We start from the raw sequence: 15769 nt of genomic DNA, 5'->3' as shown, positions 1-15769 counted from the left end.
CTTTGTGATTGCGTCATGGCTGCCGCCACCGCCGCTGCCATGAGAAGAATGCCTTTACCTCTTTGGCCCAAACTTTCTTATAAAAAATTGGCACTTGAACCATTCCCATTCAAAGAGTACTCTGAAAATCCTACCTGATGATTCATAAAATTCAGTTAAAACTTCAAGTGCCAACTGAAGATAAACCATTGCCAAACTTCCATGTTACATATGAAAATACAAGCTCCTTTCTTTATTGACTGCAAAAGGGTTAAAGTTTTACAGAGGACCAGGACCATTTTGTAGTTACATCTGAAAGAAATAACTTACATAATCAAATCACAAGACCCGACTTGGTGGATCACTAGCAGCAAACATTGCAAATTAAGTCTATGCCAGGTATAGAATTTGACGTACGAATATAATGGTAATGATTTAGAGTATTCTTGCATTAAAAAAAAAAAAAACATTTTGAGAGAATAAGGTAGCAGCAAAATATCTAGAAGAGAAATGAATGATTGATGATATGGTGCAGAACTTCGAGCTAATCTTAGAGAAGAGGTGGGTTCCTCCCACGCTCTCCCTGAAAACGATCATCAATATTCCTCCTGTTTCCTGTGTTCCACTTCTTGGTAAAGAAACAGCAACTCCTTTTCTGGTGTTGGGGAGATGGGAGGTTAGGACTGTCCAATTGGTGCAATTTGTGAGGAGTCATACCACCATTCTTTGTTGTAAATAAGAACAGGCTTTTAAAAATCTTCTTTCGAAAGAATTTTAATGACGAGTTCTCATGCACGGCTCTTAGTACATTGTAGAGCTCATATAACTTAAAAATAAAAAATAAAGACTAAATATAGAGCCTAAATCTTGGGACACCAGCCGAGCCTCAAGAGAGGAAGCTGATCAGATCAGAACCAAAAAGATACAGTTCATCCTGCATGCAGCTCCCAACTTTGCAAGGCAATCCCCTCTCTATATGCGTAAGAGTAACAAAAGAATGGAGTCCTCACAAAGGAGGAAAAAGGCATGATGGCTGAAACAAAAACCAGGAGAGCTGAATCAGATTGCATGAACACATCCGTCCGTAATCAACACAAAACTGAAGTGCTCGAATGCTTCGAGCACAGCACAATCGCCAAAAGTAGTACTATATCCCTAAGAACACCTCCACATTTTGTTCCACCCTGATTCGCATTAAAATCACCATCTATATTAAGTTTAAGCTTGCCAAATCGAGGAGACAACCATTTGACCAAAAAAGGCTTCTTAACTCTAAATGGAGGGACGGGTAGCTAGCTTTTAAGGCATCCAATGAAATGGAGGCTCCAAAGCTAATTATCTGCAATATTATTGGTTTTATAGTGAGTTCAACTTAAAGCGCGCCAATGAGATGCTTTGTAAATGACAATTGAAATGGATCAAGAACATTTAGGATTGAACAGACTATCATTACGCAACCTTATCTCCCAAAAAAGAATCAAAGGAACGTGGACTCTATCTCTCTCTCTCTCTCTCTCTTCGGATTTTTCATACTATTGTACGTGGAATGCGGATTCTTGGTGGTTGAATATGAATTTTGTAGGTTTGATTATTGTTTGTTAAAGATGTTTGGAGCTAGTGGTTATTTTCTGGGGTTCGTTTGCTATGCTTATACTTTCTGTCCTTTCTTTGATATAGTAATTAGTTTGGTATGCTTTGATAGTTAGGTGCAAACTAGCTAGCTTTGTTGTTATTCTTACTGGTAATTGGGATGCTTTGGACGTTTGCTAGCCTTTTTTTTCCCTTTTAAAATGTTTACAGAATTTGTATTATCAAGGCAAAATGTTCTTTTTAAGCATTCTAAATATCTTAGTTTCTGCTCAATTAGGACAACTTTTTCTACCCAATCACAGATTATATATGTTGGTTTCTTCGACATTTGGATTGTAGAAGCATAAGCCATAAAATTGCTTTCTGCACCCATTTTTCCCATACAGGTTTTTTTTTTTTTTTTGTCTTTCTGCATTTATTTACAATTTTAATTTCTGCACAATTGCAGAAAGCTTAAGAAATAAAATGGTCTAATGCACCAGATTTTGGCTTTCAAAATGACAACCATGCAGCAGAGACACTGAACAGTCCACCATATATATCCTTGGTGATCTTCATGTTGTATTTATGATCAGAGTAACACATATAGACAAATCTGTATATAAAAAGAGAAACCATGCAGGAAACATGTGCCTATAATGTCATTAAATATAAAATGAAACAGTAGGTGGCAAGGCCTGTTGTGCCTCCGGCCTGTCCAAAAATCACACAAGATAATTTTAAAGTGGTTCAACAAATTGCTTACGTTCACTGGAGCCTCTTTTATAGAATTTGTACGAGATTTACAAAACACTCTACAAAATTCTATTTCTCTCTCTCACGTCCCTCTTTCTCTCTTCACCCATTGCCTTTCTTTGCATCTGAGCTCTCTCCTATTTATAGAAGAGAGCAGCCCACCATTTGCAGCTTCTTCTGACTTGGTAGAGGGTGGGTGGCCTAACAATGGTGGGTGGTGGTGGGTGAGCATGAGTTGGTGGCTGTAAACCCAAACCCATTTCACACTTGGGGGGTTTATTCAACAATCACCCCCTCCACCCAAGTGTGCCATACTAGGATGCTTACAAACTGATTCATTCTTCAAATGAATGCACCTCTTTCTTTGACATGAGAGATTTCTGCTATCGAATACGCTCCAATGCATCTACAGGTACGTCTTCAAATGGATGTCCAAATGCTTCTCCAAATGCATCTTCAAATGCATTAGCATCGTTCACATCCACGGAGCTTGCAAGGGATTTTCTTCAGAGGAGATTTACAAGTGCTTCACTGCACAATCTCAACTCTCTAGGATTCTTCTTTCACTTGAGTCCATGAGTCCGCACTCATGTACACCTTGAGCAAACCGAGCTTCGCTCGAGCCACAACTGAGCGAACAATCTACCTGGTGCCTTTACAGCTTTCAAACCAGGCTCCATAATCCTACAATCACACCAATCTCCAACTTGGAGACTGATTTTCAACATGCTAGCCTCTATCTCTAGCATGATCCCTTATCATCTATACAATTTTACAGCTCATGTCTTTAAGTCAGAAGACTAACTAAAGTGATGCATAACTTTAGTTTATCACGTACAGTGCCCTTAATCAACACATCTATATATAGGGCAACACATCTCCCACTGCACTGGAAATCAATGGTTTCACACGGACCTTGACACATTTCAGAGAACCTGCTGCTGAGGTCTCCTTCTCTGATCTGGGCGACTGACTCATCATCCTGTTGCTGTCTTCAGTTGCATGTGCCCATCTTGTGTGCAGTCTCCGACTTGCATAATCTCCCTTCTTGCAAGATTTTTCTTCATACCGTAGTTCACTACCTTCATTCAGTAGGATATAATTTAAGGTAGTAACCACCATGGAGGTCTGATCGTCTTGGCAGTTATGTGATCATCAAGTTTAGGTGTAGACGTCCCTGCAAACATCTGACGTTCTGTTCCCATCTCTCACACCTTTACTTCATGTCGTGGTCTAGGAAGATTTCTTCAGATTTAGATGAGGAAAAGTAAAACTGACTTCTTTTTACTTGCTCATCTAATTCACACGACCATTACCACGAGTCAAGACCAATAAATCATTTGTGACCTTCCACGCTCTTTTGAGAAAACACACCTGAATGACTGTTGTCTTCAAGCTGTTCTTAACAGCATTGTGCATTGCAAGAAAGACAACGTCTTGTATTTCTTCAGTCACCATATTCACAATATCATTCTCAGTTTTCTCCTGATTTTAGCAGTCTCTTGTGGCCTGTCTTGCCACAATTTCTAGCGAGTCATCTGTTGTCCAGATCTTGACTTGCCTCTGTCCTTACTATCAACATTCAGGACCAACAACTTGAGATCTTGCCAGAATCTCTTCTGTGCACCTCCTCATCTAGGATAAGATCTCTTACATTGAGAAATTTCAACTTCGACTTCTTTGCAGAATTACTTATAGCCATTCTCATGACCTCCCAACTTTTTGACCACAACGTCAAATGCTATTGGGCAACAATAGTACCTTCTGCCTTTTCTGAAGTTGAACAATTTCTTCATCAGCACTTTGTTATTTGCAACTGGCTTTTCAAGAAAAACCACAATAAGGTCCGATACGGTTCTCCTCTTAATAACAATATGCTCCATGAATTGTATGACTGCCAAAACCTGCTGATATAATAAGTTAATCAGCATCGTCCAATGATCAGAAGTTTGCTCCTCAAACTTCACGATCCCAACTGGCTTAAATCAAGCCCAAACGAACTGAGTTCGGCAACATTGGACTCCAACTGGCTGACATTAAGCCCAAAACCAATGAGTCTGATACGACTCCAACTGGTTGCGATCAAGCCCAAAACAAATGAGTCCGTCACGACTCCAACTGGCTGCGATCAAGCCATAAACACGAGTCCATCATGACTCCAACTGGCTGCGATCAAGCTCACAACTGATCTGCAACTATGAACGGTTCAGATCGAAAGTACCGATGGTGAATCTCAACATTCCCACTGTACGGATGAGTCCGGAATGATCCAAATAGTTTGTCAGCACTATTTGATCATCACAACGAAACTCTAACTGGCGTAGATCTAGCCCAAAATGATCTGCAACACATCGACAGTACCGATTGTGAATCTCAACATTCCCACCATACGGATGAGTCCAGAATGATACAAATAGTTGGAAAGCACTATTTGATCGTTGAAATCGGACTCCGAATGGCTTAGATCTAGCCCAAAAAAGATCTGAAAAACGGACGGTTCAGATCTGTCTGGCGCGTGGGATGCACGCGCGCGGGTAGGGGGTCAGGGGCGCGTTGGCGTGTGTATTACACGCGCTTCAGCAGTTGTTTGCGAGTGGGGGCGCGTGTATTAAAAGCGCTGAACCTGTGTAGGGCGCGTGGGAGCGCGTGGGGAGCCTGTTCTTCATGCGTCTTCAACCTCTGGAGCGCGTGGGCGCATGTGGCTCAGTCGTCTTCTTCCTGCGATGCGCGTGGGGGCTCGTGAATTACAGTAGATGCACGCGCTGACCTTCTAGGGGCTCGTGTGAGCTCTTCCGACCTCTGTTTTCGATTCTGTTTGCGGCAACGGATTCGTCTCGACGAGAGGAACACCCTGGAGTTGTCAAAAATTGATTTTGAGCAACTTGAATTTTCAGACAGCTCGAACCAAAGCTCTGATACCAATTGTTGAGTCTCCGGCCTGTCCGAAAATCACACAAGACAATTTTAAAGTGGTTCAGCAAATTGCTTACGTCCACTGGAGCCTCTTTTATAGAATTTGTACGAGATTTACAAAACACTCTACAAAATTCTATTTCTCTCTCTCACGTCTCTCTTTCTCTCTTCACTCACTGCCTTTCTTTGCATCTGAGCTCTCTCCTATTTATAGAAGAGAGCAACCCACCATTTGTAGCTTCTTCTGACTTGGCAGAGGGTGGGTGGCCTAACAATGGTGGGTGGTGGTGGGTGAGCATGAGTTGGTGGCTGTAAACCCAAACCCATTTTACACTTGGGGGGTTTATTTAACAAGGCCATCTGAAAGTCTCACAGAAATGATATCCATGTTGTCTTGTGATATGATTATCCTGATTCTCTCTCTCACTCTCTCATTAATGGCATATAATCTCTCATGATCTCATCTAATCATCCGCTGAGAAATGAACTGAGAAATCATGGAGGAAGGACTACTGCTGCCAAGCTCTACAGCTTTTCATGAAGCCAAGCTCAGTGGAACTGCTGGAGATCATATCCAACCAAAAGTTGCCTCAACCACGCCTGTCCTTGTACTCAGCACTGTTATCGCCCTTTTTGGTTCACTTTGCAATGGTTGTGCTGTAAGTACCTCATTCCTTAGTAATAATATTAGTGATTGTGGGGGGGTCATTATTTTTATGTACTTCAGAATATTACTTTTAGTACGAGAAAGAATAAACTAGTTACCCTCCCTCCTACAAACAGAAAATGTAGCGTGCGAAAAAGATTTTGTGCTTTTTGGCAAGTTTACTCAGCCATGCATGTGGGGGTATCACTATCATTTCGGGCAATAATTAAGCAATGATATGAACACAACGTCTATTATACTACTTGTTTTGTGTGACATGTTAATCAATGAGGCTGAACAATGCATTTTGAGTGGTTTGCAGTCAGGATATTCATCGCCTGCTGAATCAGGAATCCTCCAAGATTTGGGCCTCTCAAAGTCAGCAGTGAGTAAAAATTCATTTTTATTTTCTTTTCTCGATACATGTCCGTACGTAAGAACGTCCATACATACAAAGACATACAATTACAAGAAAGTTACAGTACTACTGTAGCTAGTTTCATTGTTGATTCAAGTGCCCTGCTCACAGCAACACTCATCACTATTACTAGCAATCCTTAGAAGACCATCAATGAATTTTTAATATATATGTATATATGTATATATATAATACAAAAAATTACATCTAGAGATCAAGAAAATTCAATTCGTGAACAAAGTTAATACAATAATAACAAAAAAGTTATTTAAAACAACGAAAACATTAAAAAAAAAAACAAAAACAAGGGTGGTCACCCCTTGGTCCTCCCCGCGCTCAGTGTCTTGATCTGTGCGTTTTCGTTTTGATAAACTAGAGAGGAATAAAATGTTACGTTATATCTATTTAAGTAGAACTCACTGTGTTGCCTATGATTTCTTTTGTACATTTTTCTTCCCTTGCAGTTTTCTGTTTTTGGTTCGATGTTGTCTCTTGGAGGAGTGATAGGTGCATTAGTCAATGGAAGAATAGCGGATGCATATGGGAGGAGGGTTGTAAGTTTCTCTTCACTTTTCTCTGTTTTTGGCCTTACTTGAGCCTTTTTCTTTTGCCAATACGTTCCAACTCTTGCTGATGATATTGTTGTTCAGGCAATGTGGTTTTCTGGAATATGCAACTTTGCAGGTTGGATGGCCATAGCATTTGCCAAGGTTTTTTTTTTCCTCTCTCGTCGCCCTTTGATGCCCCTAAATTTTGTTGCATTTGATGGCCAACATTTTCTACATTTTCTCTTCTGGGTTTCAATCATTGATCATAGGGTTCAATGCTTTGATGCAGAATGCTTTGTTGTTGGATCTTGGAAGACTGTTATTGGGGTTTGCCGTAGGGATCTATTTCTATGTGGTAATCTTTTAGATTAACATATTATATATGCTAATCAATTTACCAACTTCAAATACAAAAAAGAGAGAGGAAAAAAAAAACTGTGACAAATTCTTATTGCCGAACAAGTACCTGTATACATTGCAGAAATAACCCCTAAAAATCTTAGGGGAGGATTTACATCAGCTACTGAGGTAAAGGGAGTGTTAATCATTATGGTTTGAAAGTAGCCAACTCATTGTTTACACATCTGTTCTTTGTCATATGTGTGCAGTTGATTGCATGTTTCGGCTTTTCACTGATGTATTTTCCTTGGAAGTGTCAGTAACTGGCGTATCTTGGCTGTAATTGGTAACTTATAACTTGCTTCTTGGTCCTTCAGTACTTTGATCTGAACATAATGTTCTTTAAAAAGAACAAGTTAAATTGGAATTGAGTTTATTTTCAGGTGCTATTCCATGTTTAGTACAGTTAGTGGGATTGGTCTTCCTTCCAGAGTCCCCTAGATGGCTGGTGAGTCCAAGTATCTTGATGGAAGTGCTTTATCCTGTCCATTTATGCTTCATCTTGATTTCCTTGAGGCATATTCTTCAAAGAAAAAAGTGAGCATTCAATAAAATGTGAAATGATGAGCACAAGTTTTCTGCAGGCAAAAGATGGTAGAGATCTTGAAGCAGATCTGCAGAAACTTGGGGGGGAAAATGCTGATATCTCCCAAGAAGCTGCTGATATCAGAGTAGCCTTTCCTATAACCTTGACAAGAGGAGACTTTTTTCATATTTTGGTACCATTTCTGAATTAAGATATGCTCTGCTTCTGCACAGGATTATACAAAAACCATTCAGCAGCACTCAAAACCTAGAATTCTAGAGTTGTTCCAGCGGAAATATGCTCATTCACTCGTGGTAAGCCTCAATCATTGTGGCTGGCACCTTTGATTTTCTTCGCTAGTATATCCTTTTCTCTGCATTCTATTTAGAAAAGCAACAAGTTAACAAATATTTGGTAAAAATAAAGTTCATGAATTTGATGCGTATTTAGATGTTAGATGCCGAATCTGCTTTATAATAAAAATAGTTTTACAATCTGACGTAGAGGCATATTAGTTCTTGAACCGAAACAAATAAAATTCTTTATTTGAATTGGTATAGGTTGGAGTTGGATTGTTGCCACTACAACCATTGGGAGGGAGCAACGCCTTTGGTTATTATACAAGCTCTATATTTGCAGAAGCTGGTAAAATTAAAGGCTTTAAAAATTCATTTATATAAATAATGAGACTATTAAAAGTGAAGAAGAAATATGATGTTGAGGAATGGTTAATGGCAGGCTTTCCAGCTAGTATCAGGACTATGTCGGTGGCTATTATTGTTGGAAAAACCCCCAAATGTGAATTGGCCAAGTGTGAATTGGTTGTGGATTTACAGCCACCCACCCCCATCCACCAACCACTCACCCACCCACTCACCATTGGAGGCTCACTTGGTCAAGAAGTGTGGCTATTTGTCCCCCATAGTTTCTCCTATAAAAGGAGACGATTTATGAAGATTAAATCATCCTCAGTGCGGTGAGAGATCAAGGCAGAGGGCTGGGCGAAATTTGGGTTCTGGAGAAATCCAGAACAGAGGCCATTTAAGAGAGATAGAGAGTTGTTCATGAGTGTTTGTAAAATTGTACAAACATATTGAAAATATTGATTTTTCACTTCAGTGGACGTAGGCAAGTTGCCGAACCACTTAAATATTGTCTCTCTATCGTCTTGTGTGATTTTTGGACAAGCCGAAGGCACAACAATTGGTATCAGAGTCAAGTTTCGTATTGTCTAGAAAAATCAAGTTGATCGAAATCAATTTTTGACCACACAGTGATGTTCCTCGCATCAAGACGAATTTGTTGCCGCAAACGGCATAAAAAACGGATGCCGGAGGAGCCCGTACGCACCCTTAGAAGTTGGAGAGTGCACAAAGGAGCCTAAATCGATTCAGAGGAAGAAGACGAGTGGGAGACACGCGCCCACGCGCCCCCACTCGCATAAGGAGGAAGAAGATGCGTGGGATACACTCTCCCACGCGCCCTCACGCTCAGGCACGCGCTCCCACTCGCTACTGTAGCGGAAGGCTGATCTAAATCGTCCAAAAGTTGCAGATCGATTTTGGGCTAGATCTAAGGCATTCGGAGTCCGATTTCAACGATCAAATAGTGGTTTCTAACTATTTGGATCATTCCGGACTCATCCATATGGTGGGAATGTTGAGATTCGCCATCAGTACATTCGATCTAAACCGTCCACGTGTTGCAAATCATTTTGGGCTAGATCCACGCCAGTTGGAGTTCCGTCGCGATGATCAAATAGTGGTGACAAACTATTTGGATCATTCCAGACTCATCCGTATGGTGGGAATGTTGAGATTCGCCATCAGTACTGTCGATCTGAACTGTCGATGTGTTGCAGATCATTTTGGACTAGATCTACGCCAGTTGGAGTCTAATTGCGATGATCAAATGGTGATGTCAAACTATTTGGATCATTCCGAACTCATCTGTACGGTGGGAATGTTGAGATTCGCCATCGGTACATTCGATCTAAATCGTCCACGTGTTGCAGATCATTTTGGGCTAGATCTACGCCAGTTGGAGTTCCATTGTGATGATCAAATAGTGCCGATAAACTATTTGGATCATTCCGGACTCATCTGTACGGTGGAAATGTTGAGATTCGCCATCAGTACATTCAATTTGAACCGTCCACGAGTTGTAGATCATTTTGGGCTAGATCAATGCCAATTGGAGTTTAATCGCGATGATCAAATAGTGCTGACAAACTATTTGGATCATTCTGGACTCATCCGTATGGTGAGAATGTTGAGATTTACCATCGGTACTAATCATCTGGACCGTTCATACTTCAGATCAGTTGTTGGCTTGATCGCAGCCAGTTGGAGTCGTGATGGACTCATTTGTTTTGGGCTTGATTGCAGCCAGTTGGAGTTGTGATGGAGTCATTTGTATTGGGCTTGATCTCAGCCAGTTGGAGTCGTGCCAGACTCATTGGTTTTGGGCTTGATGTCAGCCAGTTGGAGTCCAATGTTGCCGGACTCAGTTCGTTCGGGCTTGATTTAAGCCAGTTGAGATCGTGAAGTTTGAGGAGCAAACTTCAGATCATTGGACGATGTTGATTAATTTATTATATCAGCAGGTTTTGGCAGTAATACAACTCATGGAGCATAATGTTATTAAGAGGAGAACCGCAACGGATCTCATTGTGGCTTTCTTTGAAAAACCAGTTGCAAATAACAAAGTGCAGATGAAGAAACAGTTCAATTTCAGAAAAGGCAGAAAGTACTATTGTTGCCCAATAGCATTTGACGTTGTGGTCAAAAAGTTGGGAGGTCATGAGAATGGCTATGAGGAATTTTGCAAAGAAGTCGAAGTTGAAGTTTCTCAATGTAAGAGATCTTATCCTGGATGAGGAGGTGCGCAGAAGAGATTCTGGCAAGATCTCGAGTTGTTGGCCCTGAATGTTGATAGTAAGGACAGAGGCAATTCAAGATCTGGACAACAGATGACTCGCTAGAAATTGTGGCAAGACAGGCCACAAGAGACTGCTAAAATCAGGAGAAAATTGGGAATGATGCTGTGAATATGGTGACTGAAGAAATACATGGCGTTGCATTTCTTGCAGTGCACAATGCTGTTAAAGACAGCTTGAAGACAGCAGTCATTCAATAGTATTTTCTCAAAAAGGCGTGGAAGGTCACGAATGATTCGTTGGTCTTGGTTCGTTGTAATGGTCGTGTGAATTAGATGAGGAAGTAAAATGAACTCAGTTTTACTTTTCCTCATCTAAACTTGAAGAAATCTCCCTAGACCACGACATGAAACAAAGATGTGAGAGATGGGAACAAAACGTCAGATGTTCCAGGGATATCTACACCTAAAGTTGGTGATCACATACTGCCAAGACGATCAGACCTCCATGGTGGTTACTACCTTAAATTGTATCCTGCTGAATGAAGGTAGCGAACTACGGTATGAAGAAAAATCTTGCAAAAATGGAGATTGTGCAAGTCAAAGACTGCACACAAGATGGGCACATCGACTGAAAACAGCAGCGGGATGATCAGTCACCCAGATTAGAGAAGGAGACCTCAGCAACAGGTTCTCTGATATGTGTTAAGGTCCGTGCGAGACCATTGATTCCCAGTGCAGTGGGAGATGTGTTGCCCTATGTAGATGTGTTGATTAAGGTCATTGTACGTGATAAACTAAAGTTATGCATCACTTTAGTTAGTCTTCTAAGTTGAAGACATGAGCTGTAAGATTGTATAGATGATAAGGGATCATGCTAGAGATAGAGGCTGGCATGTTGAGAACCAGTCTCCAAGTTGGAGATTGGTGTGATTGTAGGATTATGGAGCCTGGTTTTGAAAGCTGTAAAGACACCAGGTAGATTGTTCGCTAGGCTGTGACTCGAGCGAAACTCAGTTTGCTCAAGGTGTACATGAGTGCGGACTCATGGACTCGAGCAAGAAAGAAAAATCCTAGAGAGTTAAGATTGTGCAGTAAAGCACTTGTAAATCTCATCTGAAGAAAATCCCTTGCAAGCTCCGTGGATGTAGACGTTGCGAATGCATTTGAAGATGCATTTGGAGAGGCATTTGGACATCCATTTGAAGACGTACATGCAGATGCATTTGATAGTGGATCTCTCATAGATGACAAGCATTCCAATGAAGGAGTGCAATTATTTGAAGGATGCAACCGTTTGTAGTATTCTAGTATGGCACACTTGGGTGGAGGGGGTGATTGTTGGAAAACCCCCCAAGTGTGAATTGCCCAAGTGTGAATTGGTTGTGGATTTACAGCCACCCACCCCCATCCACCAACCACTCACCCACCCACTCACCATTGGAGGCTCACTTGGTCAAGAAGTGTGGCTATTTGTCCCCTATAGTTTCTCCTATAAAAGGAGACGATTTGTGAAGATTAAATCATCCTCACTGCGGTGAGAGATCAAGGCAGAGGGCTGGGCGAAATTTGGGTTCTGGGGAAACCCAGAACATAGGCCATTTGAGAGAGATAGAGAGTTGTTCATGAGTGTTTGTAAAATTGTGTAAACATATTAAAAATATTGATTTTTCGCTTCAGTGGACGTAGGCAAGTTGCCGAACCACTTAAATATTGTCTCTCTATCGTCTTATATGATTTTTGGACAGGCCGGAGGCACAACAATTATCCATGTTCCCTTCTTCTTTGTTCCTTTTTATCGTTGGAGAGGAGGGATCACCTTTGATCATCTCCTTTCCTTTTTATTTACAATCTGCTTATAGATAAAATAAAAATAAAAGGCGTTTTTAAGTTTTAACAGTGATTGCGTGTGGACCGACGTGCCGTCGTGTTAGGTGCGTCGGTGGAGTGTTTTTTGCTGATAGGAGGGATCCAAAATCCGGTGGTGGGGTGCGTGCATGAGTGGCCAGACCTCACAAAAAAAGGTTTGAAACGGCATAGAAAACATTAATTGTTTTGTTTTGCAGATTCCGCCAGCTTCTGCAATGGGTGTAATGTTGGTAGATAAATCAGGAAGAAGACCCCTTCTCATGGTAATTTAAATTAATTAAGGATGGCAAAGAATCATCAGCTTTCTTGTCTCTGGTTGATTTAGTTCATCAATTATAAGGTGAAGGCAATAAATAAATAATAAAGCCTAGCTACCAATGATTTCCTGCAGGTATCTGCTGCTGGCATGTGCTTGGGTTCCTTCCTCGTAGGGTTGTCATTCTGCTTTCAGGTTTCTTTCAAAACCAAATCCCAGAGCTTTTATTTCAGGATTTTGCTTACGTTCTGCTTGCCCATGCATGAATGATAATTGTTTCAAAGTGTTTGTTGTGAGCAGAACCTCTCTCGGTTGAAGGAGATAACTCCCATATTGGTGCTAGTTGGGATTGTGGTAATACCCTTCTGCTCATGCAAGTCTTTTGCAGTACTATTCATCCAAGTTTTGAGCTGTTTTTGGATGGAATTAGCTTAGTACCTGTTTGTTCTTCATTCTGTACTAAGTTTTGATCTAAAAAACATGGCAATCCATGCAATTTCTATTGCATTAAAACTCAGGGTTATAGTATGTCTTACACAATTGGAATGGCGGGATTACCATGGGTTATAGTGTCAGAGGTATGTAGCTCGTTGAACTGATCTTAAATCCTTTTTACAGAGTCATTAGTACTTTTGCACAGAATAAAAGCAGCTTCTAATGGCTTTAATTCAGTAATAAATTTGAAATCCATCTCAGATATTCCCTATAAACGTCAAAGGTACGGCTGGAAGCCTTGTGAGCTCAGTGAGATGGTCCAGTTCTTGGATCGTTACCTACAGTTTCAATTTCATGACTGAATGGAGTACAGCAGGTATGCAACTACTGTTTCTGCAGTACTTTAACATGTCCAGTTTTCATTTTCCAGCTTTGTATTTGACATGGATGTTTCTCTTTTTTTTGTTGCTGTTGTTGGTATGATAAATCAGGAACATTTTTCTTATTCTCTGGTGTTTGTGGTTTTACTGTTCTGCTCATTGCAAAACTGGTACCAGAGACAAAGGGGCGAGCTTTGGAAGACATACAAAACTCATTGAATTCTAGAGAAAGTTAAAAGATCTGTATGTTCTTAATTATTCTTTGGAAAATGCTTGTTTTATTTTATTTTTTTTTAATGATTAAGGAAGTGATTATTAGTAAATTTGTGTATTTTTTTAAAATAATTTAAAGATGTTTAAAAATACGTGAAAGAAAAAAAAATTATAATGATCGGTTCAAACTATCGGTACTGGTATCTATACCGCTGGGCATGCCCTCCATTGTATTTGGAATTCTTTTTCTACATTCTTTTAAATATTTTTTTAATTGGTTAGAAAAAAATACACAATTTCAGTAATAGTCACTTTTTTTAATAATTAAAAAAAAAAACTAAACGATTAAATTCAGAGGTATTGACTATTATTTTCCATATACTAAATAAAGAACTTTTACATCTTTTCCATTTGAGCAAATTAAGATTGTGGGTTTTCTATCATGAACATGATTTTCGTAAAGTGATCATGAGAAATTAAGAACATCAACATATTTAATAGGGATCCTAATAGATATATAATGCATGTTGAATTAGAGATGATCTAGACGGAGTTATAAGTTTTGCCTTGGATTTATTCAAAGCTGGAAATTATTCTGCAACGATCGATCGTATCGATCATATCCCTAAATAATATATATTGATGATACAAATATTATTTTTTAAAACTTATTTTACAAACCATGTGACAATATGATCACTTCATAAAATATATTTAATTTTTGGACTGATTTGAATTTCAATTATTGTCATGAAACAATCTTTCAATTTATGAAGATTTATGAAAAGTTAAAAAAGTAGTGAATGTCATCAATAATTAATTTGAAATGAATTGAATTGAATTGAATTTGATTCAATAATCAAACTCAATCTAAACTTAATTTCTAATCTTTGATCCTTTTTTGTTTCCTATGCATGGACGTTTATACATGTGAATATAATCAAGATTTCTGTAACATAAGTGATACATTCATATAGAAATTTTATAAAAATCAATTAAAAAATTGACATGTCCTTGTATGATATGTTAGCTTTACTTTATAATAAAATTAATTTTACAATCTAATTTACAACATCAAATCACGTTAGTTTGTGAATTATTTTTATGTTATTTCTTTGTGATTATAGTATTTTTCTTTTTGTAATTGTTGTTACAGTTCATAAAGATGCGGATGATATATATTAAATGGTATAAGATTTACAATTATTTTGTCTATCTGATTATTAAAAAAAAATTTGGATAAAAATCAATATAGCATGTTGATCATGATCTTCAATTACCATGCTTGCAAATAGTCCTCATGAGATTGGCACGTTGTAAGTAAAAAACTTTATTCCATGCGATTCATGAGGGACATAATAAGGTTATATTTGGATGTAGAGATTGTCTCAATTCATCTTATCTTAATATTTAAATATTACTTAAATATAAACACTTTATAAGTTAATTTTTTCATTTAATTATTAAAATTTTTTCATACTTCCAAACAAAACATAAAAAATAATTCAAAATTTTCAATTTTCAAAGCATAAGTTATATTTTATAAAATTATACTTTAATAATATTTTATTTAATTTTTTCTTTTTTATTTTCTAAAATTTCATAAAACATCTTAACTGATCAAATAAATTTATTACTATTCACATACTATTTTATTATTATTCATAAATTTTTATCTCATCTTAACATCCAAATGAAATCTAAACTATCATGCCTCGCGCACCCGTAAGACAAAAATGACGTATTTGCAACAAAAATAACTTATTTGCCATGAACATAATTTTGTAATGACAAAAAAATTTGATCAGAATTAGGTGCGGTTTGAATAGTGAATAGGGGTGTAAATTTTAACCGGTAAACCAGAAAACCGGACCGGATCGGTTATGCCGGTTTTGAACCGGTCCGGTTTCGGTTCCGGCCACTTCTAGACCGGACCGGACCGGTACTATTTAATATGTGTATATTTTTTTATTTATTTAATGTTA

General features: G+C 38.8%; 1 pseudogene; it reads left to right on the top strand.

Moving 5' to 3' along the window:
* Positions 1–5714: 5714 nt before the first annotated feature.
* On the top strand, positions 5715–13871 carry LOC122316106 (annotated as a pseudogene).
* Positions 13872–15769: the final 1898 nt, after the last annotated feature.

This window comes from Carya illinoinensis, chromosome 7, assembly GCF_018687715.1.
Source record: "Carya illinoinensis cultivar Pawnee chromosome 7, C.illinoinensisPawnee_v1, whole genome shotgun sequence".
Lineage (NCBI taxonomy): Eukaryota > Viridiplantae > Streptophyta > Magnoliopsida > Fagales > Juglandaceae > Carya > Carya illinoinensis.
Note: the sequence above shows the minus strand (reverse complement) of the source record. Positions and strands in the feature narration are given on the sequence as shown.